A 24,987-nucleotide genomic window follows, 5' to 3' on the forward strand; every position below is an offset into this window, starting at 1 on the left:
GAGTGTTTACATCTCTGAACCCTTTGTTTCTCTACACCATTTAGATTCTTATTTTTCCAGGTAATATGTGACCTCCTTAATTTCCTTGCCAAAATGTAATACGTCAAACTTAATCTATGTTTAAATTAATTTGCCAATTCTATGTCCATTCTGCAAGTTTACTAATGTCTTCTGTAATTTGTTGCAGTCCTCAGTTTTGACTATCCCTCCCAATTTGATGTTGTCTACAAATTTAGAATTTGTTTCTAATGCCAAAATCTAATTTGTAAATATAAATTGCAAACAATAATCCAAGCCCTGATTCTTGGGGGACCCCACATTCTACCTTCTGCCACCCAGATTTACACACTATCTTGTAGCCAGCTAATTATCCATTCTCCAACTTGTTCTCTGACTCTGTGTGGTCTGACTTTATTCATTAGTCCATCATGTAATACCTTATTACAAGCCTTCAGGAAATCCACACAGATTACAACCAATGTTCCCTCAAAGCTGCACAGCAACCCAAAAGCCTTTTCCTTTATATTTTTGTGACCTGATGGCCCTGCATTTTTGAGCAGTGCCCTTCACATATTTCTCAATTAAAGTATCAGAAGTATTGGCAAGTGAATCAAAATCAACCATGGAAGAAAAAAATCAATTTTCTACTTTTTACTGGTATTTAGGAGAGAGGGGAAAAAGGAAAGGGAGAAATCCTCAGGTGAAGCAGTGTAGCAGACCATACAGAAATTAACAGAGGATCCTGGAAGTACACATGATACACAAATTTCAAGATTTGAGTCATGCTAGAGTTCACATTGAAGGTCATCTTTTGAAGACAATAAAATCTTCAAAAGTAAATAATTTCTCAGTACTTATGCTGTACAGCATTATGGAAAAGACACACATTTATATCGTGCTTTTCACAACCACAAGGAGTCTCAAGGCGCTTTACAGCCATTGAAGTATAGTCAATGTTACAGTGTAAGAAACACAGCAGCCAAAGTGCACACAGCAAATTCCCACAAATAGCAATGTGATAATGACCAGATAACTTTTTTGAGATATTGATCAAAGGGTTAATATTGACCAGGACACCAAGGGTAAATTCCCTGGCTCTTCTTTGAAATAGTGCCATGGAATCTTTTATGTTCACTTGAGAGGGTAGACGGGGCCTGGTTTAATGTCTCATCTAAAATACGGCACCTCAAACAGGACAGCACTCCCTTAGTGCTGCACTGGAGTATCAGCCTTGATTTTTGTGGTGATGTCCTGGGGTGAAATTTGAACCCAAAATCTTAGAGACAAGAGTGCTGCTAACTGAGCCACAGCTGGTTCCAAAATGAGTAAGGTCTTTATTATTAAAATTATTAGAATAACAATTCGGTTATAATGACCCTCAAAGACATGAACTTGATTGTGATAGGTCATGGGAACCATGAATTTCAGCATTTTTGTTACATTAGTACTTTAGTGTAAGTGCAGGAAAGATATGCTGAACCTACATAAAACTCTGGTTAGGCCCCAACTACAGTATTGTGCCCAGTTCTTGTGACCACGCTTTAGGAAAGATGTGAAGGTCCTGTAGGGTGCAGAGGAGATTTTCCAGAATGACTCCAGGGGCTGTGGGAGGGATGATACTAGTTTCTGGGTTAGCTTAGAAAGGCTGTTCTCCTTGGAGCAAAGGCAATCGAGGGGAGATTTGATGGAAGTGTACAAAGTTATGACAGGCTTAGGTTAGTCTGATAAGGAAAAACCTTTCCCATTAGCTGATGGTGCCAGGGCTAGGGGACACGGATTTATGAACCTGGGCAAGAGACGTATGGGGAATGGGAGGATGAACTTTTTTTTTAAGAAACACAGCGAGTGATAATGACCTGAAACTCACTGAGCATGATGGAGGTGGAAAAAAAAAATCAATGATTTCAAAAGGAAATTGCATGGCACTTGAAGGAAATAAACTTGCAGGGCTATAGGACCAAGAGGGGAAGTGGTACTGACTGGATTGTTTCACAGGGAGCTGGCATGCATCTGATGGGCTGAATGGTCTCTTCCTGTGCCATAAATGACACTACATCTCTAAATGATTCTATGACACCATATTTTGGATCACTGTCCCTGTAGAAAAGAATTGGAAAAAGTAACTTCAACTGTTACTTCTTTCAAATTAAAGTATACTCACACAAGGAATTTTAATTGAAATAAGCACCTGGACCAAAGATGATTAACATGCTAATGGGAGCTGCTTTCCCCAAAGTCATGAAACAATAAGCAATTAGTTATTTCATCTCAGCAAGCTGAAAATATCTCACATCCACTGCAATTGAAGGTATCTAGCCCATTTTGTTGTAAACTCAGGGATATATGAAGCACAGACACAAGTTAGTTTTCTTCTTAAAAAATAGCTAGCAAGACCTACCACCAATGCTAAGAGGTCAAATATGCAAAAATTCGATGGAAGTTAGAAATTCTCATTTATGTCAATGTTTGTGATTTTATATAAAGTTAGGTAACTTGTACTGAATGAATTGATGGATTCAATTGTAATGCTTGTCCTGTATGTTCACATTACTGTGAAATAAACCAGTTTACCAATTCATATCAGGCATTGTCTTACCAAGCATTTGGTTGGTCTGTCTTTGGACAGATTAAAGTCGCACAAATGTGAAAGAGACAAATATCCGAGAGGATGATGTGGTTCCACTCCTGGTTATACTTCTGGACATGTGTACTTAGGTCAAAGCAAGCCAACTCCCATCAAAATATACTCACATACTGCCTATGGGAGCATCTAACACCAATGAACCCAAGATCAAGAACCCAAGTCTACCTACAGCCGACCCAAATTAGTAACTTCTTGCAAGTGTACTCTTTTGACAGACTTGCTGTATGTTCATAATATTGGTGATCTGTCACATAGGTGCATTCACACACACATCCATTTAGGTAATGGCTGCTTTATAGGTATCACAGAAACAAAAGGAGAAACATCAACAAGAGCAATAAGGTGATAATTTGGCCTTTTAGCCTGCTCTGCCATTTAACCTTGGCAGTTCTCTTGAACCCTAATTTCCTATTCTCCTGCCATATCAATACCCTCATTTCCAACTAAGTATTCATCTCTTTTTTAAAAAGTTAAAGGTTGATCTGGTCGCTTTTTCAACCATCAACTCCAGCAATAAAATTTTACTATCCAATCACTGCTCAACATTTATTTTTTAAAAAAAGGTACTCTTGCTCTGTCCTAAAGCTCTTGCATTTGATCTTTTATTATGTGACATTGTTATAGACTCCATAGCTACTGGAAAAAATGTTAATTTACCCTGACCCATCCCCTTATAATTATAAGCATTTCTGACAAATCATGTCAGATTTCACCTGTGCTTTAAGGTTTCTCAAATTGTTCTTCATATTTGTATTTCCTGATACTTGGCAGCATCCTGATGAACCTCTAATACCTGAATATCTTTCCAAGAGTGAGCGCTCAAAACTGCATAGCATCTCAACTGTGATATTAACTGTGAATTTTATAAATTCACCATTACATCTTCTCTCTCATATTCTATAGCTCCTGCCTTGAAACACAACATTCAACTCGCTTTTTTAAACGGCCTTACCCACTTCAGGTGCTGCTTTTAAAATCATGTGAATCAAAACCCTCACATCCCTCTGCTCTATGAATTACCCTACACCACTGCTCCAACTCATAACATATCCTGTTTCAAAGAAAATAAATACTAGTTTTCCTTTTAAGACCACAATGCACCAACTCAAATTTACTACCTGTGAATGTCATCTGTCACTTTTTAAGGACTATTAAACCACCTTGTTAATATTCCCCTGCAGCTTTCTTTGGTCCTCAGTTATTTACTATACCTCTTATTTCAGTACTTGCATCTGCGAATTCGGACACTGCTCCCTCTAATTATTGAAAATTATTACCAAAACAAAATACTGCGGATGCTGGAAACCTGAAATAAGAACAAAACATGCTGGAGATACCCAGCAGCTCAGGCAGCATCTGTGGAGAGAAACAGAATTAACAGTTCAGGTCGATGACCTTTCATTTCTATTTTTTTCCTGTTATGAAGAAAGGGTTTTTAAACCAGTAGAAGGGGCAGGAAGAACAAAAAGGAAAGGTTTGTGATAGGGTGGAGGGCAGGATAGATCAACTAACAAAAGATTTAATGATGCAAAAGCGAAAGAGAATGGTAAAGAAACAAAGGCTATGCCCTGATGGGATGATGGCCATGCAACAGGCATCTGAATGCAACATGAAGCGATAAAGAAAGAAAAAAAAACACAGAACAAGATGGAGGCAGAGGTTATGATCTAAAGTTGTTGAGTATTCCCAGCATTTTTTGCTTTTATTATGGAAAATTATTGATGCACACAGTGAACAGGGCAGCCCAGCCCCAGGGATCATTGAGAAATTGCCTTTCAATTTTATTGTTTCCTCGCCTCTAAACAGTTATTAAACCCTAATTTTCTACACCTTCCCAATTCATAACACCTTGGTTTTCAACAACAGCCTCCTGTGTAATACCTTGTAACTATATGTGCAATACATTCAATATGTGTCATCTCAAATAACTCTCATCAGATTTAAGCACAAACTTGCTTTCCAAACTTGCATTGACTACTTCTCTACCTCACTACAGATCAAAGCTAATCATCTCTGTGAAGGTCCACTAAATTGGTCCCTGGAATGAGGGGTTGTCCTATGATGAAAGGCTAAGTAAATTGGGCCTATATTTTCTGGAGTTTAGAAGAATGAAGGGCAATCTCATTGAAACATACAAGATTCTGAGGGGGCTTGATAGGGCTGACAGAGATTGTTTCTGCTGGTTGAGAAATCTAAAACATGGGGGCACAGTCTCAGGATAAAGGGGCTGATCATTTAAGACTGAGATGAGGAGAAATTGCTTCACTCAAAGGGTTATGAATCTTTGGAATCTTCTACCCTAGGAAGTTGTGGATGCTCCACTGTTGAATACATTTAAGGCTGGGATAGACAGGCTTTTGGTGTCTCAGGGAATCTAGGATACGGGCAGAAAAGTGGCATTGAAGCCCAAGAACAGCCATGATCATAATGAATGGCAGAGTAGGCTTGACAGACCACATGGTTTACTCCTGCTCCTATTTCTTGTGTACTACCTTTCTGACAAATGCTAGTCTGCTTATCCCAATCTATAAGCAAGTTAAAATTCTTAGTAACACCACTTTCCCTTTGCTATATGCTTGTCCAATCTCAATATTTATGCAATCTACCACCTCGCAGCTCATACAAGGGGGACTACACACAAAATGGATCAAAGTGACTCCCCTTCCTGCTCCAATATCCTTTCAAGCCTGTTTGACAAATCCCCCACCCTAGCATCAGGTAGACAATATACCATTTGGGGCTCTTGATCCTGCTTACAAAGAATGCTATCTGTCTCCCTAATTATTGGCTGAAGGAGGAGTGGTCTGTGAAGCAGGGGGTTCACTTCATGGGCCAGTGGCACCCCACTGGAAGAGCAGGAGCTGCTTGGTTTGGACAGGCTCCACAAAAAATTAGGCTGGGGCAAATGTCATGGTGAACTGAATAACAAAGGAAGCAGATAGGGCTCTAAGAAAGAGGGCACGAGGATTCAGCCAAGGGTAAATTCAAAAGTAAGGGAAATGTCAAGGTTCTGGAGTAGAGCAGCATTTTGGGTAAAAAATAAGCAGAGTGGATCAAAAAGGGACAGTGGGACTAACGGATACATCATTAGCAACTAAGGTGGTGTCAGGAGAAAATTATAAAACAGTCAGGCTAAAGGCACCATATCTGAATTCACGAAGCTTTCGCAATAAATTAGATTAATTAATAGCACCAAAAAAAACTGTAATCAGTTTGATCTAGTTAAGAGCCATCAAGGCGGCGCAGTTGCAAAAAAATCAAGATTAGAAACTAAATATTCCAGGATACTTAACTTTTAGATGAGATAGGCAAAATTGAAAAGAAGGGTAGCCTGGATAACAAAGGACAGTTTAAAAACAATAGAGAGAAAGGATCTTAGTTCAGAAAATAAAGTAGAACTAGAACTAAGAAATAGCAATGGGCAGACAACATTAACGGGAGTAGTTTATAGGCTCCTTAACAATAGTTGTAGTGTGGGGCAGAGTATAAAAATCAGGCAATTTGAGCCACATGTAATAATCAGATTGGACAAACCAAATTTGCAGCTATATTGTGGAAGACAAGTTCATGGAATGCATACTAGATAGCTTTCTAGATCAGTATGTCGAGGAACCAACTAGGGAACAGGCTATATTTGATCTATTGTTGTGCAATGAGAAAAGGTTAAATAATTATCTTGTAGAAAAAGGGCTCTAAAGGGAAACATGATAGAAATTTTTATTGAGTTTGAAAGCAATTTAGTCAAGCCCGAAACTAGGGTCTTAATTCCATACAAAGCAAACTACATAGGTATGATGGAGCGATTAGCCAAGGTACATTGAGAAACTACATTAAAAATGTATGACAATAAACAAGCAATGACCAGTATTTAAAGAATTAATATATAATTTGGAATAAATATACATTCCTTCCGGGCACAAAACCCTACTGAAAATGTGGTCCAACCGTGGCAACAAGAGGATTTAAAAATAGCATTAGATCAAAGAAGAGGCTTACAATGTTGCCAAAAGGAGAAGTAAGCCTGAGGACTGGGAAGGTTTTAGGAATTCTGCACAGGAGGGCCAGGAAATTGATAAGGAAAGAAAAAAATGAGTGTAGCTTAGCAAGAGATGTGAAAATAGACAGCAAAGAATTCTGCTAAAATTCCTAGTTTGTAACTAGAAAGCAATTAGTGAAACTAAATGTGAGCACATTAAAGGCAGAGACAGGTGAAATTGTAATGGGGAATAAGGAAATTGCAGAGACATTAAACAAATACTTTGCATCTGTCTTCACAGTAGAAGACACAAAATTAATTGCGCAAATAAGGGTCAATCAAGGGTCTTGCAAAAATGAGGAACTTAGAGAGATATAAGTTTTTAAAAAATACTTGAGAAATGAATGGGACCAAGTGGCGACAAATCCCTAGACCCGACAGCCTGCATCCTCGGGTCTGAAGAAAAGGTAACTGAAAAGATAGTTCTTGATCTTCAAGAATTCCTTAAATTCTAGAACAGTTCCCAAGGATTGCAAGATAACAAACATAACTCTATTTCATAAGAAAGGAGGAGAAAATAGGTAACTTTAAGCTAGTTAACTTATCAGTAGTATACAAAATGCTAGAATCTATTATTAGGGATGTGGTGACAGGACACTTAGACAATCATAATATGATTAAGCAGAATCACCAGATTTAAGAAGGGAAACCACGTTTGACAAATCTGTTGGAGATTTGGATATAGTGTATTTGAATTTTCAAAAAGCATTCAATAACCTCTTGAGGAGCAGTTTACCACACAAAAATGGGGCTTGTGTTTGGAGGGCGTTAATAGATGAGCATGGATTAAGGATTGATCAATAGACAGAAAGTGGACAATAGGAATAGAGAGGACATTTTCAGACTGGCTGGTTGTAGCTAGTAGTGTCCTACAAGGTTAAGTACTTGGGCCTCAGTTATTTACAATCTGTAATCAATGTCTTAGATGAGGCGGTGGGGGGCTCAAGCATAATGTATCCAAGTCTGCTAACAGAAATCAATAGATTTTTGGGTACAATGATTATTAATGGGCTCCATGACTGAGCCCAAATGATTCAAGATGGAGACATCAGGACAGTGTTGCTTTCTGCAAACTCCCACATATGGCAGTCCAGATACATAAATTGCGCTGCGTACCTTAGTCTAGATTATTTATAATAATTTTTTAGCTTGCTAGAAGTTTCCCTCCCTTTTTCTACACGCTAACTTGCACCAACTACATGTACACTGGACCAAAAAATGGAAGCATGCCTATTGCTTGAACAAGCCATTACAAGAATTGGATGTAAAAGTAGCAACTCTCTCTGTACCAAATTGCCAGCTTTTGTGCTCTATTTATAATGCACTCCTTTTACGACCAATTTTGCAACCATTGTCAGCAGATACTGCTTACTTTGTGCATCTTTCTGAGTCACACCCAAGTTACAAATGCTTAGATTCCTGCACATGGTGATAAGTGAGAAAAAACAAAAAAAAACTGGAAATATTCTGCAAGTGAGGCAGCATCTGTGGAGAGGAACAAAGTTAATGTTTCAGATCAAGATGACCTTACATCAGAGCCAGTAATCAGCATCTGTTCAGGAAATCACTTGCATCTGATTGACAGCTAACTGCCACCAACAGTTTCTGCTAACTAGCTTGCAGTTTCTTTTACATTATGATTTTTAAACTTCTAATTTAAATTCAAATTAGAAACTAAATTTCAGTTTGAGATATACCCGCCAATAATTAACAAGAGAATCCCCATTCTTACCAAATTCCCAATTTTTGCACTCTACTTGTAATTCACTACTTTTTATAACCACTCTGTGACCTTATACAGGATATAATGTCAAAGGCTGAAGATGACAAGAACCAGAGAAATGTTGAAAACAGTGAGGAGGCAAGTTACAAATTTCAGGTGTACACATATGGTCTGGTGAAACAGAGAGGCACATGGTAGATAAAATTTAATACAGAGAAGTGACACGTTTTAGTAGGAGGAATGAAGAGAAGTAATATGAACTAACTGGTGCAATTCTGAAGGAGTGCAGGAACAGAGCAACTTGTAGGTGCATGTCCTGCTACCTTCAAAGATCTGTATACACACTGTTTAGGCCATTAAGAAAACACATGGGATCCTTATCTTCATTACGAGGCAGAGTACACAAAAGCAAGGAAGTTATGCTAAAAATTTATAAAGCACTGGTCAAGTCTCAGCTGGAAAATGTGTTCAATTCTGGGCACCACACTTTATAACAGATGTCAAGGCCTTTGAGAGGCAGAAGAGATTTGCTGAAATGGTACCAAAGATTAGGGATTTCAGTTATATGGAGACAGTAGTGAAGCTGGGCTTGTTCTCCTTATAACAGAGAAGCTCAAGAGGAGAGTTGATAGTGGGTGCTCAAAATCATGAATGGTTTTGATAGGAAAAAAATGAGAAAATGTTTCAAATAGCCAAGTATTCTATGTAAGCAGAGAACACAGATTTAAAGTGATTGGCAAAATGACCAGAAGCTGACAGGTGGGAGCACAGCGAGTTGTTGTGATCTGGGAAGTACTGCCTGAAAATGGTAGTGGAAGCAAATTCAATATTAACTTATACAAGTGAAGTGGATAAACGTGCGAAGGGAAAACAAATTAGAGGACAATGGGAAAGACGAGACAAGAGGGACTAAATAGATAGCTCTGCTAAAGGGCCAGCACAAGCATAAAAGGCCACACGGCCTCCTTCTGTGATGTGTCATTTTATGATAATCACCCCAAATAGCTCAATCTCTTTTTTTTGAAAACAGGTAATATACTGGCTACTCTCTGGCCCTTAGACAAATCTACTCTTCATAGAACCCCCAAATCTAATTTCTAGGGTCTCTTCTATTTCTTCTCGTGTTTCCTTCAGCATCCTTGGAAATATACAGTCAAATCCGAGCACATTATCTTCTTTTAGATGAACATCTCTCTAGAACTTGCATTGATATAATGCCTTGCAATTTTTCAGAATATTCCAAAGCAGTTCATAGTCAAGTCAATTAAATACTTTAAGTATAGCCAATGTTGAAGTGTAGGCAAATATAGCGGTTAAATTGTCTACAAAGTGTGATAAATAGCGTTAAATAAATGACCAGATAACTTGCCTCTGATAGTAATGTTCAAGGGATAAATGATGGCAAGAACTCCCACGCAATATAAGTGGTGTCATGGAATCTTTTACATCCACCCAAAAGACACCTTCAACCATGCAGAACCCCCTCAGTGGAGCACTAAAATATATATTCAAGTAATTGGAATAGGGTTTGGACCCACGATCTTCAAACTCAGAGGCAACAACAATTCATTGCCACAGAAGGCTGTGGAGGCCAGGTCACTGAGTGTATTTAAGACCAAGATAGATAGGTTCTTGATTGGTATGGGGATCAAAGGTTACGGGGAGAAGGCGGGAGAATGGGGTTGAGAAACTTATCAGCCATGATTGAATAGCGGAGGAGACTCGATGGGCCGAATGGCCTAATTTCTGCTCCTCTGTCTTATGGTCTAACAGTGCTACTACTGAGCAAAGAGTGACTTTTATGATACCTCTCTCATACTTATAACCAATTCAGGATTTACCACCTCACCAGTATTTTTTTTCTAAACACTAATGCAAAGTACATGTGCTAATTGTGTTTACCTTCTATTGACTCACAGGAGTCCCAACTCACAATTAACGAGTTTATTTTAAACTGGAATTTGTAATATTCTGAATTGTTATTTTGAGAGATTCTGGCCTCAAATTGTCCTCGCTTTTCTTATTTCCCCTCAATCATATTTATTTTTTCTCTCCCATTTTAATCATGCTTGTAATCTCCATACACCCTATCCTTCAATTTCAATGCATAAAAGGATTGTCATACAATCCCTGTGATCTACTGGACTTGTTTTTGGGCATTTGGAGATCAGAGGGAAATTTGCATTTTGCCACGCGACGCTACGTTATATTTGGGTTTTTCCCTACTTTTCCTTTTGCCAGCAGGTTACATGCTAAGCAATGGGAATCGTGAAGCTCCGTTACATCACAACAGCATGGAGCAGGTTCAAAAGGGACCAGCTCATCTATACCAGCCCATTTTTGTATGCTAGGTTTTAAATTCATTATGCAAAGCATCCTGAATTTTACAAGTCTTTAATGGTATATTTCTGTTCTATAACTTGAAAAGCTCATTTTTTAAAAATTCTGCTTTTTAGCTAAGATGTGTGCCAATTTCCCTTTCCAGTTCTCTCAGCTACCTCAGTCTTCATCATTCCAAAACTTGTCATAGTCTAATGGTGCACTTATTCTGGTAAAATTCTTTTCTTTTCCCCTCCACATATGATATCATTCCACCCACTCTTTTAGTCTATGTTTTTTAAAATTGTTTTCTTTACAACTCACTACACCTCTTACACTAGTACCATCTGCAAAAACATTCTCAAATGCAGTTTTGTATTTCCCAGCTCTTCAATTTACTGCAGAGAAATTCCTATACTCCAATGAACTCCTTCTCTGCTTCCCAAATTGCACATTTTGCTATTTAACCATATAATGCCTTAATCGTATGGAATTTAAAGTAATTTTATTAGTGTGAAGTATTATATAATTGAAGAATAAAAGTAAGGATAGAATGCACAACTCCAAAATGGTGACTGAATTACATCCGGTTACCCTAATCAATTATCTCCTGCTTTCTAATCCTTACTCAACTGAAGATTACAATTGGTCTTGATTCTTCATATTGTTACGAAGATGTGCTATATAGAATATCAAATTGCAATGTCATCTATTGGATATAAATAAATATATATACATAATTTTAAAATATATATAACTTTATGAAAAGAACATTTTGTGTTAAACAAAACACACTGACCTGCAGCAGCTACTAAGCTGTATTTGTGAAGGCCACAAGCCAGGTTATGGAGACAAAGTCTACAGAGCTCTGAGACAATGGCTAAAATAAGTCCCAGACTGAAACCAGAGAGAGGTCACATGACCCAGCTTTTGGGTGCAAAACATAGCCGATTTGAATAGACAGACTGCCACAGGGACAGTCGGGGCAACAGCCTTACCCTACCCCCGCCTCTCTGAAACCTCTTTCAACAAAGTTGAGCCCTGTTTGCGGTTTGATAACCCGCCAGAAGGCCTCATTGCTGCAAATCAAGAGTTCTTAAAAGGAGGATTTCAGCTCAACACCACTGTCTTCAAAAGAAGAGAGAATCAACCAGCCATGTCAGCAGAGCGACTGCTTCAGTGAAAAACCAAGTATTAGCAGCCACGGTGGAAAGTGACTCTCTTGCTGCGAAGAAGCATTCAGACAATCCGTGAATAATTTTTTTGATTTTACCTTTTCTTTTAAAACTTGGTGAAGTTTCAACATCTGAAACTCTGTAAAGTTTTATTTCTTTTGGTGCATGCCTGGGGCAGCTGTGTGCATATTTTCTGCATTATTGGGAAGTTGGACATGTTCATACATTTTAAACCTTTTTGTTAATCTCTATCTTTACCTGAGTTTTAGTAATAAAACTAATTCCTTACTTGTTAACTCAAGGAATCTGGCTGGTTTAATTCTTACACTGAGCTATACATAGTTAAGTACATATTGAACTGACAATATCACATCTTTTTTAAAATTCAAACTCTTATAACCAGCCCAGGAGTGGGACAAAGAGAGGAGTCAGCTCACCTCTCTTAACCTGGTCACAACAATATACAGCACTATGGGAGATTTACAGATGTGTTATTAAAACGCATCACCCGTTAAAATACAAATAGATTGACCTAGATCACATGTCTTGCTTTCAAACCTTTTGGATAGCTATTTCACACAGGACTGAGGGAAAAAAAATATTCAGGTCACCGTAGCTAAATTTTGCACTGAGGGAGACCCATTTATGGGATTATCTTCACCATGAGTAACAACACAATAACCAAAAAGATATACAGTGTACTGTACATGAAAATACCAGCAAAAATTATATTTGTAATGCTGAAAGTATGTAATCTCCAACATATAAAAATATGGTCACCCAACTTAAAAATTAACGATTCAAATTAAATATTCTAATATTAAAATCCAAACATAAATTCCCCACTGCAGCCATTTATATTAATTGAATAAAAATTAACATTTCACAGCCAGCTACAGAACATTTCCAAACCTTTCTCGTGGATCAACACCAGAGTAGGCATTCAAATATATTTAAGTATTGTACTCCTCATATTAATGCCCCCCCCCATTAAAATAGTTAAGAGATTTGGCCACTTTAGGAAATAATTCTTTACTAACATTCTTAACCGGGGGAGTGAGTCTCTTTCCTTTAAAAAAAATTCATAGAAGGCAATTTGAACATCGAAAAATCTCTGAAATTACTAGTTAATCTGTTCTGGTGGTGGTGGCCGAGGGATGAATGTAGGCTAGGTCATTGGGAGCAGTTCATACGCTTCAAATTGTACAATGGGATCCTTTATGTCTTGCAATCCCTATAACGTTCAAGATGAAAGATCAGATGAGCCTAACAAATAATACTCAGCCAATCTCAACCTTGTAAAGTCCTCATTAACATCTAGGGATTGATGACCTTATTGGGCAAGCTGGCCAGTAGACTACTGGCAGTCGAACATGGTCATACACTCAATTCTATCTAGCAATCAAAAATCTACGTGTCTCCATCACTATCCCTCAACTGAACAATCAGTACTCCATGTTGATTATTGTTCAGAAGAAGCACTGAGCAAAACAAAGGCACAGAATATTATGTACTTGAATTTCCATAATCAAAAATAGTTTGGTAATGAAATCACGAACCATCCCTTAAGGACAGGCTGCCTGACTAGGCCATCAACAAATGAGAGGTGGTCACCGCACAGGCAACACCAACCTTGGCTAAAGGGGCCTAGCACAAGTGTAAAAGACATGGCTGCATTGTTTGCTGGCATCTTCAGCAAAAGAGCCATGTAAATGATTCTACTCTACCTCCTCCCAAAGTCCCCACCATTATAGGGACCAGTGTCCAATCAATTTTATTCAATTCTGACATCAAGAAGTGGTAGAGAGCACTGTGCAGAAGGACAGGCCCCAACAAAATCCAGCTGCACACCAAGGACTCTCATACCCGAGAACTAGATGCCCCTCCTCCTGGAGGAGACGTTCCTGCGCAGCTAGGACAGAGAGATTTACTAGGGAAAAAAATGCAGGACAAATCCAATCTGGCCATTTGTCACCATATCAGTAAAATAATTAGGAAGGAGTCACAGTAAGGACATCAAATAGAATATACTCATTAATAACCCATCTACCAATACTTGGGTCAAGTTCTGTCAAAACCACTTGGCTTCAGATCTCATCAGCCTTGGGCTGAAGAATAGTGTAGAGGAGACACAAGAGCAATTGCTCAAGCATCATGGTGCCATAGAGCTCCAGGTCAATACGGATTAAAAAAGGGAAAACTCTCCAATGGTCGAACTTGTGCCTAAATGCACTAGAGAATGGTATGCTGGTCAGCATTCAATCAACGCAGCTCTAGGATACTGCTACACGGGTTCTTCATGGACTCGTAAACTCAGTGAAATCACATCCAACTGCATAATTATATCATGTCCCCACCAGGAGCAGGATTGATATTGACAATTCCAGTGTTCATCACCAGACACAACAGCTTTCAGAATGAAGCAGTCCATGGCATTTCATAGCACTGACAAGTGACAGGCAATATTGCACTACAAATGCTAGATAATGACAATTTCCAACAAAAGAAAGTTCAATCACTTTCCTCCGGCGGAGTCATTATTTTCAAGTTCCCCATGATCAACAGCTTAACTTGACTAGTCGTAATCAACACCATGGCAAGGGCTGGATACTCTGTTGAGTGTCTCAGCTTCTGACCACTCCAAGTCTCTCCATCATCTGCAAAGTCCAAGTGAGGGATGTAATACTCATCATTCACCCAAAATGGGTGCAACCACAACACCTCCCATCTTGGTCAGAGCAATCTACGATCAGTATAGCTATTGCTGGAGTCATTATTCATTTCTTCACCATTTTCATTTTGTGGCTGCCTTATCTACTATCTACAAGATGCACTTTAGCAACTCATCAAGCTAGCTTCAACAGCACAACACAGCCCCAAAACCACACCTGCCACCACCACCAAAAAGAGCAGTTTTTTTCCCACATTACACTTCAGTTGCCCTTGACTCTCAAGTTGGGCATATATCACCATTTATTGTCATCGAATCAAAACCCTGGAACTACCTAACATCATCACGGCAGCACTGATCACCACAAAAATTGTAGCAGCTCTGGGCAGTGGGCCATCACCACCTTGATAGACAACTATAGATCAACAATAAATGCCTACCAAAGTTTGCACAGCCCATGATCAAATATTAAGCAAGCAAGCGAGTGGGATTAGTGTAGGTAGCACAGGCAGAGCGAAACAAAGGACTTGATGGGCAAGGATGTCCAATTGCTCGCAACACTGGTGTCACTTTTGATCCCGAAATGATTTTCTGACATCATACTCATTGACCTCACTAAGACTGCCTATTTTCACCTCTGACATTGCCCAACTCCATCCATGTCTCAGCTCTTCTGCTGCTGAAACCCTCTCTTTGTTACCTTTAGACTTGACCATTCCAAAGCACTCCCAAATTCTACTCTCTCTAAACTAGAAGCCAACCTAAACTCTGCCGCCCATGTCTTAACTCACAGCTGGTCCCATTCTCCTACTGCTCCGTGACCTACATTGGCTCCCAGTTAAGCGATGTTTTGACTTTAAAATTCTCATCCTTGTTTTCAAGTTCCTCTATGGCCATGCCCCTCCCCATCTCGGTAATCTCCTCCAGCACCACAATCCTCCAAGGTATCTACATTCCTCTAATTCTAGCCTCTTATGCATTCCCAATTATAATTACTCCAGCACCGGTGGCTACGTCTTCAGTAGCCTAGGCCCCCCGTGCTCCAAGTTCCCTCCCTAAATCTTTCGGTCTCTCTACCTTGCTTTCTTCCTTTAAGACACTCCTTAAAAGATATCTCTTTGACCAAGCTTCTGGTCTTCTGATCTAATACCTCCTTATATGGCTCCGTGTCATGCTTTGGTTTATAGTGTTCCTATAAAGCTTATTGGGATGTTTCATCACATTAAAGGCACCATATAAATATAAATTGTTATTGCTGTCCTTTTTTTGTGGACAGGGCTCACCTGGGCAATGTTACACATTGCTGGCTAGATGCCAGTGTTATAGCTATACTGGAACAGCTTGGCGAAGGCCGCAGCTAGCTCTGAAGCACAGGACTTCAGTATTACTGCCAGGATGTTATCAAGGCCCATGGACTTTGCTGTATCTAGTGCCTTCAGCAGTTTCTTGATAACACATGAAGTGAATCGAACTGGTTGCAGACTGATGTTTGTTAGGGATCTTAAATAAATCACCCACTAGGCAGTTTTGGCTGAAGGTGGATGCAAATGCTTCTGCTTTGTCTTTTGCACTATAAGCTGGGCTCCCCATCATTGATGATGGGGATATTTATGAAGCTTCCTCCTCTAGTTAGTTGTTAATCACCCACTAGCATTCAAGAATAGCTGTGGCAGGACTGCAAAGCTTTGATCCAAGCTGTTGGCTGTGGGATTATTTGGCTCTGTCGATCGCATGCTGCTTCTGCTACTTAGTGTGCATGTAGTGCTGTGTAGTAGTTTCACCAGGTTGGTGCTTCAGTTTTGAATGTGTCTGGTGCTGCTCCCACATACTTTTCTACACTGCTCATCGAATCAGAGGTGCTCATAGACTTGCATCATCTACCAAATATCTGTGAATAACTAACAATTTAAATGGAATCTCAGCTTAAGTGATAGACCTTTTTTTTAATAAAAAAAGGGACAGGCTTCCAAGGATTTTTGTTAATAAATGTTCCATTAGCAAGGATTTAGCTCCACAAACCATGTTGTTTTCTTTATAAGATTTTTTTGTTTTCAGCATTGAATCTCAAAAGGCTGATTACAAGTTTGTTTAAACTGCATGTTAAAATAAGGGAGGTGGCGGTATAGTGATATTGTCACTGGGCTAGTGTTCCAGAGACCCAGGGTAATGCTCTGGGGACTTGGGTTCACATCCCACCACAGCAGACGGTGAAATTTGAATTCAATAAAAATCTAGAAGTAAAAATCTGATGATGACCATGAAACCATCGCCGATTGTTGTAAAAACCCATCTGGTTCACTAATGTACTTTAGAGAAGGAAATCTGCTGTCATTACCTGGTTCGGCCTACATATGATTCCAGACCCACAACAATGTGGTTGACTCTTAAAAACCCTTGCTCAGAGGGCAGTTAGGGGTGGGCAATAAATGCTGGCCTAGCCAGTGATCCACTTCCCACGAACGAATAAAAAGTCAACACTATTTGATCTTGCACAAACCAGTTCAATTAACTTGGCTTTTTTTAATCCAGTGAATAAAGCAATATAAACAGCACAAGTTATCTCCTCCTCAAAATCAAAATTGTAACTGAAATAAACTGCTCAATACAGAAATTGATCAATTAGTGATGAATCTAAGATTGTAGAAAAAAAATGTGGAGAAACATTTGCATACCACCCCATGAAACTGAAGCATCTATATCTAACAAAATCCAACTAGGGTATGGCTGGTACTCTTGAAATTTATATAGACAGATAACTAAGATAACTAAGCAGGGTTATAAATGTAATTGATACTTAACAGGACATGGGTTGGCAAAGTGCTGGACAGAAGATTTGGGGTCATAAAGGTCAACAGGTAAGATTTAAGTAAACACCAAATCTCACAAAGAAAGCTACTACAGTACTTAAAATTAATTTTGCAAATTGCATCTAACTTTATTAGAAAATGCTCCATTTATTGGTATTGCACCATTCAGATAATTATCAATCCAGAGTGAAAATGGACAATTGAGCCTGCCTTCAAGCTTATCTGAACTATGGAAAGGTGGTTACCCTCAGTGCACTTTCAACTACAACCAAACAGCCAGTTTACAGTACAATTAAGGCTCAAGAGCATATTATCAAAAATCATGCAGTTCAACAAATCTCTACTCATGAATTAAAACATGCACTAAATTATATTCTAACATGTACTGCATTGCAAGTAACCAAGTTCCCTAGTCATTCACTAAATTTAATCCAATGAATAGTTAAATTATACAAACCAAACAGTTTCAATCCCTGGTCTGTGGCAATTTAGAGGATTGTAGTCAGAGCAGTGGGGCAGGCACTAAAAATGTCTTTGCACCTTTGGATTTGGGAGTAGAAAAGAAAATCTCAGGGCGGTTGTTATTCCTGATCAATATAAAAAGTGTCATTCATGACCTGAGGATGTCCCAAAGCACTTTATCCAGTATAAAGTGAAGTGTAATCATTATTGTAACAGAGAAAAAAGCAGCAGTTTGCACAGAAAGTCCCACAACAGCAATGAGATAATGGCCAGATTATCTGTTTTCTTTCGTGTTGACGATGCATAAGTATTGGCTAGGATATCAGGGATATCTCCCCTGCTTTTCTTTGAAAAAAGTGCCATGGGATCTTTTACATGCACCCGAGGGGTCAGACAGGGCCTCAGTTTAATGTCTCATCCAAGAGATGACACTTCAAACAGCGCAACACTCCCTTAGTATTGCACTCAAGTGTCAGCCTAGATCATCTTTTGTGCCCAAGACACTGAATACACAACCTTCTGAAACAGAGGTGGAATGTTGCTCATTGACCCAGAGCAAGTGAAAATCCAAAATACTGGGAAAACAAGATAGGCTCTGGCTTGGAAGCTCACTATGGTAGAACTGATTGCCAATTCACTGTCAAGACTTGAATTTGGATAGCAGCTGGTTGGCCAAAATACGAGAGAGAATAACAGAAGTCATCTCTTCATGAAGCAGGGTAACAAGGGGGAGGGGGCACGACTGAAGAAGAGAAGGGAGAGAAACAAGTTAACATTCTTAAAAAGTAGCTTTGAATATTAATCTAAAATTCAGACAAATATAAACTCATTTGTATTAGTAATTCAACAAAATTACTTGTATGTTAGACATATGTTACAGTGCATTTCCAAGGTAAAAAAGATTAATTTAACAGTGGTAAGCCAACACCTCTGAAATGGAAGAATCACTGGTGAAGCTGTATGCAATATCAAATTGGATTTGAGCCTGTGCCCACAAAAACGAGCACGTTCAAACACAAATATGCAAGTATCAAACCAACAAGACTCTCTGTTCATATCTAATTCACCCAAGACAGAATCACTAAGAAAAAACAGCCAGAATCATAACATCTCAGCTGTACTTTTTGTTGCTACTGAGTTTATGATGATCCACTACAATACACTAGGCATGGGATTCAAAAGCATCACAGCTGATGTAGTGGGGCTCCAGTTTTTGGATCAAAATGGCAGTGCTGACATGAAATTCATAACCAAGATTGATAAATAGCAACCCTGGAGTTGTGATTTTGGACACTTGACTATTCTACATCACCATAGCTACAAAAAAACTTTTCAGACACACTTCAAGTATGTACACACCTTTGAATGCCATCTCCCAACCCAATAGATTAATTTGCACAACTTGGCTGAAAACACAGGCTCTAAATCCTGAAACAATCAAGTTCTGCATCTCAGTAGATAACAAGTCTGAAGTCTTGTACACTCCGAATACTTAAAGGTAATTTCATTTCTATTACAGAGGGTTGACTGAAGATTAGTGCAAACTGTGCATCGGCATTTGCTTGGAGCATGTGTGGCATGCACACAGGGGAAGCAATCTAGTTACTTTTGCAAACTTCTTAAATTCTAATTAATGTTGAAAATAAATTTCTTAGGTTTAAATGCAAAGAGACAATTAAAAAAGGGATTCCACTGTTGGCAAACTGTAATGAATGGAGTGAACCGGACTCAAATTTGAGATATCAATATGATCTGAACAATTGAACTGTAGTCAATTCAGCTGAGGGCCACATCATTAAAACTGTTTTCCTGACAAATACAAATATTCAAATTCATTGGTTGTATGAAAGCCGAATGAAAAAGACGTTATTGCATAACTCAAGATACGTGACCCCAGAGATGATGGTTTCTCCCAATATCCCATGCCAGCCAGAAAACTTCTTTTATTGTAGCCCTGAACTAGGCACAAAATAAAAGCACAGAACATGGACTGATATAAACAAAGAATACGTTCTGACTTCTCTACCACAATCAATTGCAACAACATTCCGAAAGTGCAGGCCAGTAATTTTTCACACTCGAATAGCATATGTTCAACATCTTGAAGTATTTTCATTAGTTTTGCATCATCTGCAACCTGTGCCTTGCAACATCTGTCTATTCTACTGGTGAAGTCAGCTGCCTTCACTTGGTGGGAAAGATCATGAAAATCATTTCAACAAATCATGTTTAGCATTACATACAAGGGTAATGTAGTCTACTAGAATGAATTTAAAGATCACCTAGTTTAAATAAAGCTTAAAGTATAAAATTCCTCCATACCTGATTCCTCAAATCAGTTTCTGCCACCTGTTTATGCTCTACAACAAAACATTAATACAGCCTTTCATATGGAAAACATCTCAAATTCTACAATGAAAACACTTCAAGTAGTGGAGTGACACAGGGATCAGTGCTGAGGCCACAATTATTTACAACATATATTAATGACTTGGATGAGGGAAGTGAATGTACTATCTCCAAGTTTGCGGATGACACAAAAATAGGTGGAAAGCAAGCGGTGAGGATCACACAGAGTCCACAGAGGGATAAAGACAGGTTATGAGAGTGGGCAAAAACTTGGCAGATGGAATATAATGTGGAAAAATGTGAGGTTATGCACTTTGGCAGGAAGAACAGAGAAATGGAGAAAGACTGCAGAAAGCTGCAGCACAGAAGGGTTTGGGGGTCCTTGTCCATGAATCTCAAAAAGCAAGCATACAAGTTCAGCAGGTAATAGGGAAGGCAAATGGAATGTTGGCCTTTACTTCAAAGGGAATGGAGTATAAGAATAAGGAAAAAAGTTTCAGTTCTGTTGAAGGGTCATTTGGGCTCGAAACATTAACTGTGCTCCTCTCCGCAGATGCTGCCAGACCTGCTGAGTTTTTCCAGCTATTTTTGTTTTTGATAAGAATAAGGAAGTCTTGCTAAAACTATACACGGCACTAGTTAGACCACACCTAGAATACTGCGAAAGTTTTGGTCCCCTTATCTAAGGAAAGATATACTGGCACTGGAAGCAGTCCAGAAAAGGTTCGCTATGTTGATCCAGGGTATGAGGGATTTTATGAGGAGAGGTTCAGTAGGTTGAGCCTGTACTCATTGGAGTTTAGAAGAATCAGAGGCGACCTTATTAAAACATAAAAGATTCTTAGGGGGCTTGACAGGGTAGATGTTGAGTTGTTGTTTCCCCTTGTGGGAGAGTCTAGGATCAGAGGGCATAATCTCAGAGTAAGGGGTCACCCACTTAAGACAGAGGTGAGGAGGAATTTCTTCTCTGAGGGTGCTGAATCTGTGGAATTCTTTACTGCAGAGGGCTGTAGGAGCTGGGTCGTTAGGGTCGTTAAGTATATTGAAGGCTGAGATAGACAGATTTTTAATCAGTAAGGGAATCATGGGTTATGGGGAAAAAGCAGGAAAGTGGAGTTGAGGATTATCAGATCAGCCATGATCTCATTCAAAGGCAGAGCAGACTCGAAGGGCCAAATGGCCTACTTTTGTTACTATGTCTTATGGTCTAAAGTACCAATGCATTGCAATGGAAAACAATTCCCACTAGCTTTGGGAGGGAAATAAACACAGCTTTTCTGCTTGTGTGTGGCAACTTTCAAGAAACAGGTTACTTTGCATCACAAGTGACTGAGTGAACAAGTCACCTGGGTGGTGATGTACTGGGCTGCAACAACCGAACAAGATTCCAGGTTTGATTAAAACAACTTTTATCAGGAGGTGGGGGAGAGGGAGCAGGGGAGACAGAGAGAGAAATTCAAAGTTAAAATGTAATTGCCCAATGACCAATTAGTGATTATCCTCTTGGGATGAGTGGGAAGAAAAGAAAGCATAAAATCAACGCCAGAGAGATCTAAGACGTTATACTTGGCAGTAAGATAGTGAGAAAGACTTTGCATTAGATTACATTCCATGTCATTCTAACATTCCATTGCACTTCACAAGTCAATGGAGTACTTTGAAATGCAGTCATTTAGGTATTCCAAGCATAGTGGTAGTTTTTCAACAAAGTACCACAGGAAACAATGAAATCAATGATCAGTTAAACTATTGTTCTTGGTGGAGGGAAAAATGTTGGGCAGGACACTTTTGGAAAATACCCAAATCAGTTTCAAAGAATGCCATGGAGTCGAATATGCACCTGAACATGCAGATGATTTAAACATTTCATCAGATAATGTAACACTGCCTCATTTCAGCATGGTGTAGGTGCTCAAACCTTGAAATGATTTCTGACCCAGAGTAGAATGCTATCTACTGATCCAATCCAAACAAAGACTTGTGTCACTCTCCTGTGGCTATCTCAATAACCCTGCAATACTTCAGGACACTACTGTAGACTTCTTGTTGAGGCTAGGATTTTTTTCATTCGCCTCCAAGTAATTAATAAATGGTGTCCTAACAGCAACAGGAAGCTGGCTGGTGGTCTATGCCATACAACTGCAGAAGAACCACTTTATATATTTGTGGGGCTCCAAGGCAACCCATTGTTAACATTTCTGGGCTTAGATAAATGAGCATACATCACTATAGGATTAATGTCCACATCAATATCAAGGAAACAAACACAGCTCATGCAATCTTTTCAGCAGTGTGATGAGCATAGCAATGGGTTTGCATGAATTCAGAAGCCAGTAAATCCAAAGAAATCAGGAATCAAAGTATTACTTTATTTTATATAAAGTCATGTACCTTTAGCATCAGAACCTATATGACCCAACTTTTAGTAATGAAAAGAGTGACAGCTCTAGAGACTAAGAGTTAATTATCAACTCACTCTTCACCATACTTTAATCAAAACTTACAGAACCTGTAGCATGCTTAGAAGGAACAGGTCTACTTGGAGCTATGGTTCTCAAAGCTTTCCACAACTCAGGTTTTCCTGATCTATGTCTGGGTTTGTTGACCACTGATCAAAAGACATAATTAGTCAAGAACTCCATTGCCGTTGTACTGAGTCATTACAAGGACGATAAAAGGCGAACTAGCTGGACCATGGGCTTTTTTGTCCAGCAATTTCTCTGATCTACATCATACAAAAAAAAAAGAACCATTCAACTTCAACATGTTAACAGACCAGTGTTTTTAAAAACAGCCAATGAGCAATTCGTCAACTACTGATCCTAAATTTTAAGAACACCAACTTTATAACATATACACAGTGGTAAACACCAAGAGTAGGAAAAATATTTTGACAACCCACAGCAAGGCCACAAAAGATTGAAATTATGGTCTCGGATTCTCAAACATGACTTGAATAATACTCCACTGCTAGATCAAAAAAACAGAAAAAGAATGACAAGCTGATTTTTGTTTTTCTGGAGTTTCTTGGATTGTTACTAAAAACATATTGACCCAAAAACTTCTGGTCAGTGTCAGAGTCCCTGCGTCGGACTCTGGTTAGACAGAAAACTACCCACCCACCTAAGGTTGAAAAGTTCTGACTTCCGATCCACGATGCAGAAGAACTCCTTCAGCGCAGGAGTTCTGGCAGAAAGCATAGAAGAGAATCAGTGCAGGAACCGTGCCCATCTTTTTTACTAGCTGCCATAAGGTAAGCATAAACGTAGAGTGTGAATGTTAGAGAGTGGGCAGGGTGGCAGGTGGGTAGTTGAGGCAGTGGGTACCTGATCAGGCTGCAAGAGGTCATCAGGTCAGGTTGGGTGGGGTGGGGTCAGTTGTATAGTTACTCAGGAATTAGACTAGGATTTTGCCGTCTAACATTTCACAGAATCACAGTGCAGAAGAGGCCCTTCGAGTCTGCACCGACACGTGAGAAACACCTGACCTACCTACCTCATCCCAATTACCAGCACTTGGCCCATAGCCTTGAATGTTATGATGTGCCAAGTGCTCATCCAGATACTTATTAAAGGATGTGAGGCAATCCACCTCCACCACCCTGCCAGGCAGTGCATTCCAGACCGTCACCACCCTCTGGGTAAAAAAGTTTTTCCTCACATCCCCCCTAAACCTCCTGTCCCTCACCTTGAACTTATGTCCCCTTGTGACTGACCCTTCAACTAAGGGGAACAGCTGCTCCCTATCCACCCTGTCCTTGCCCCTCATAATCTTGTACACCTCGATCAGGTCGCCCCTCAGCCTTCTCTGCTCCAACGAAAACAACCCAAGTCTCTCTTCATAACTTAAATGCTTCATCCCAGGCAACATCCTGGTGAATCTCCTCTGCACCCCCTCCAGTGCAATCACATCCTTCCTATAATGTGGCGACCAGAACAGCACACAGCACTCCAGCTGCGGCTTCACCAAGGTCCTATACAACTTCAACATGACCTCCCTACTTTTGTAATCTATGCCTCGATTGATAAAGGCAAGTGTCCCATATGCCTTTTTCACCACCCCACTAACATGCCCCTCCGCCTTCAGAGATCTATGGACACACATGCCAAGGTCCCTTTGTTCCTCAGAACTTCCTAGTGTCATGCCGTTCATTGGCTACTTCCTTGTCAAATTACCCCTTCCAAAGTGTATCACCTCACACTTTTCAGGGTTAAATTCCATCTACCACTTATCAGCCCATGTGACCATCCCGTCTATATCTTCCTGTAGCCCAAGACACTCAACCTCACCGTTAACCACCCGGCCAATCTTTGTGTTATCCGCAAACTTACTAATCCTACCCCCCACACAGTCATCTATGTCGCTTATATAAATGACAAATAATAGGGGACCCAGCACAGATCCCTGTGGTACGCCACTGGGCACAGGCTTCCAGTCACATCCTTCTGTCATCACCCTCTGTCTCCTACAACTAAGCCAATTTTGAATCCACCTTATCAAATTACCCTGTATCCCATGTTCTTTATAAGTCTCCCATGTGGGACCTTGTCAAAGGCTTTGCTGAAGTACATCAACTGCACTACCCTCATCTACACACCTGGTCACCTCCTCAAAAAATTACCCATTTCCTGGGTAACTGTCAAGGCAGGTAAGTCTGAACTGTCCGAAGTCTCTGGCTGAACGTCAGAATTGGAGACTTTCTCGGAGGATCCCAGGGAGCAGGGGAATTGCCCATAAGTTCACACCTCCAGGCCAATTCCCATACAGTCAGTGCATCGGGAATTCTGCAGGGTCCCGACTT

The 24,987-nt window shown here is 39.6% G+C and overlaps 1 protein-coding gene across 9 annotated transcripts in view; it reads right to left on the reverse strand.

The window, feature by feature from the left end:
* tent4a (terminal nucleotidyltransferase 4A) overlaps window positions 1-24,987 on the reverse strand; it is an 89,472-nt gene that overhangs the window by 57,375 nt on the left and 7,110 nt on the right. The window lies entirely within an intron of this gene.

The sequence above is a fragment of the Cetorhinus maximus genome, chromosome 3, assembly GCF_964194155.1.
Source record: "Cetorhinus maximus chromosome 3, sCetMax3.hap1.1, whole genome shotgun sequence".
NCBI lineage: Eukaryota > Metazoa > Chordata > Chondrichthyes > Lamniformes > Cetorhinidae > Cetorhinus > Cetorhinus maximus.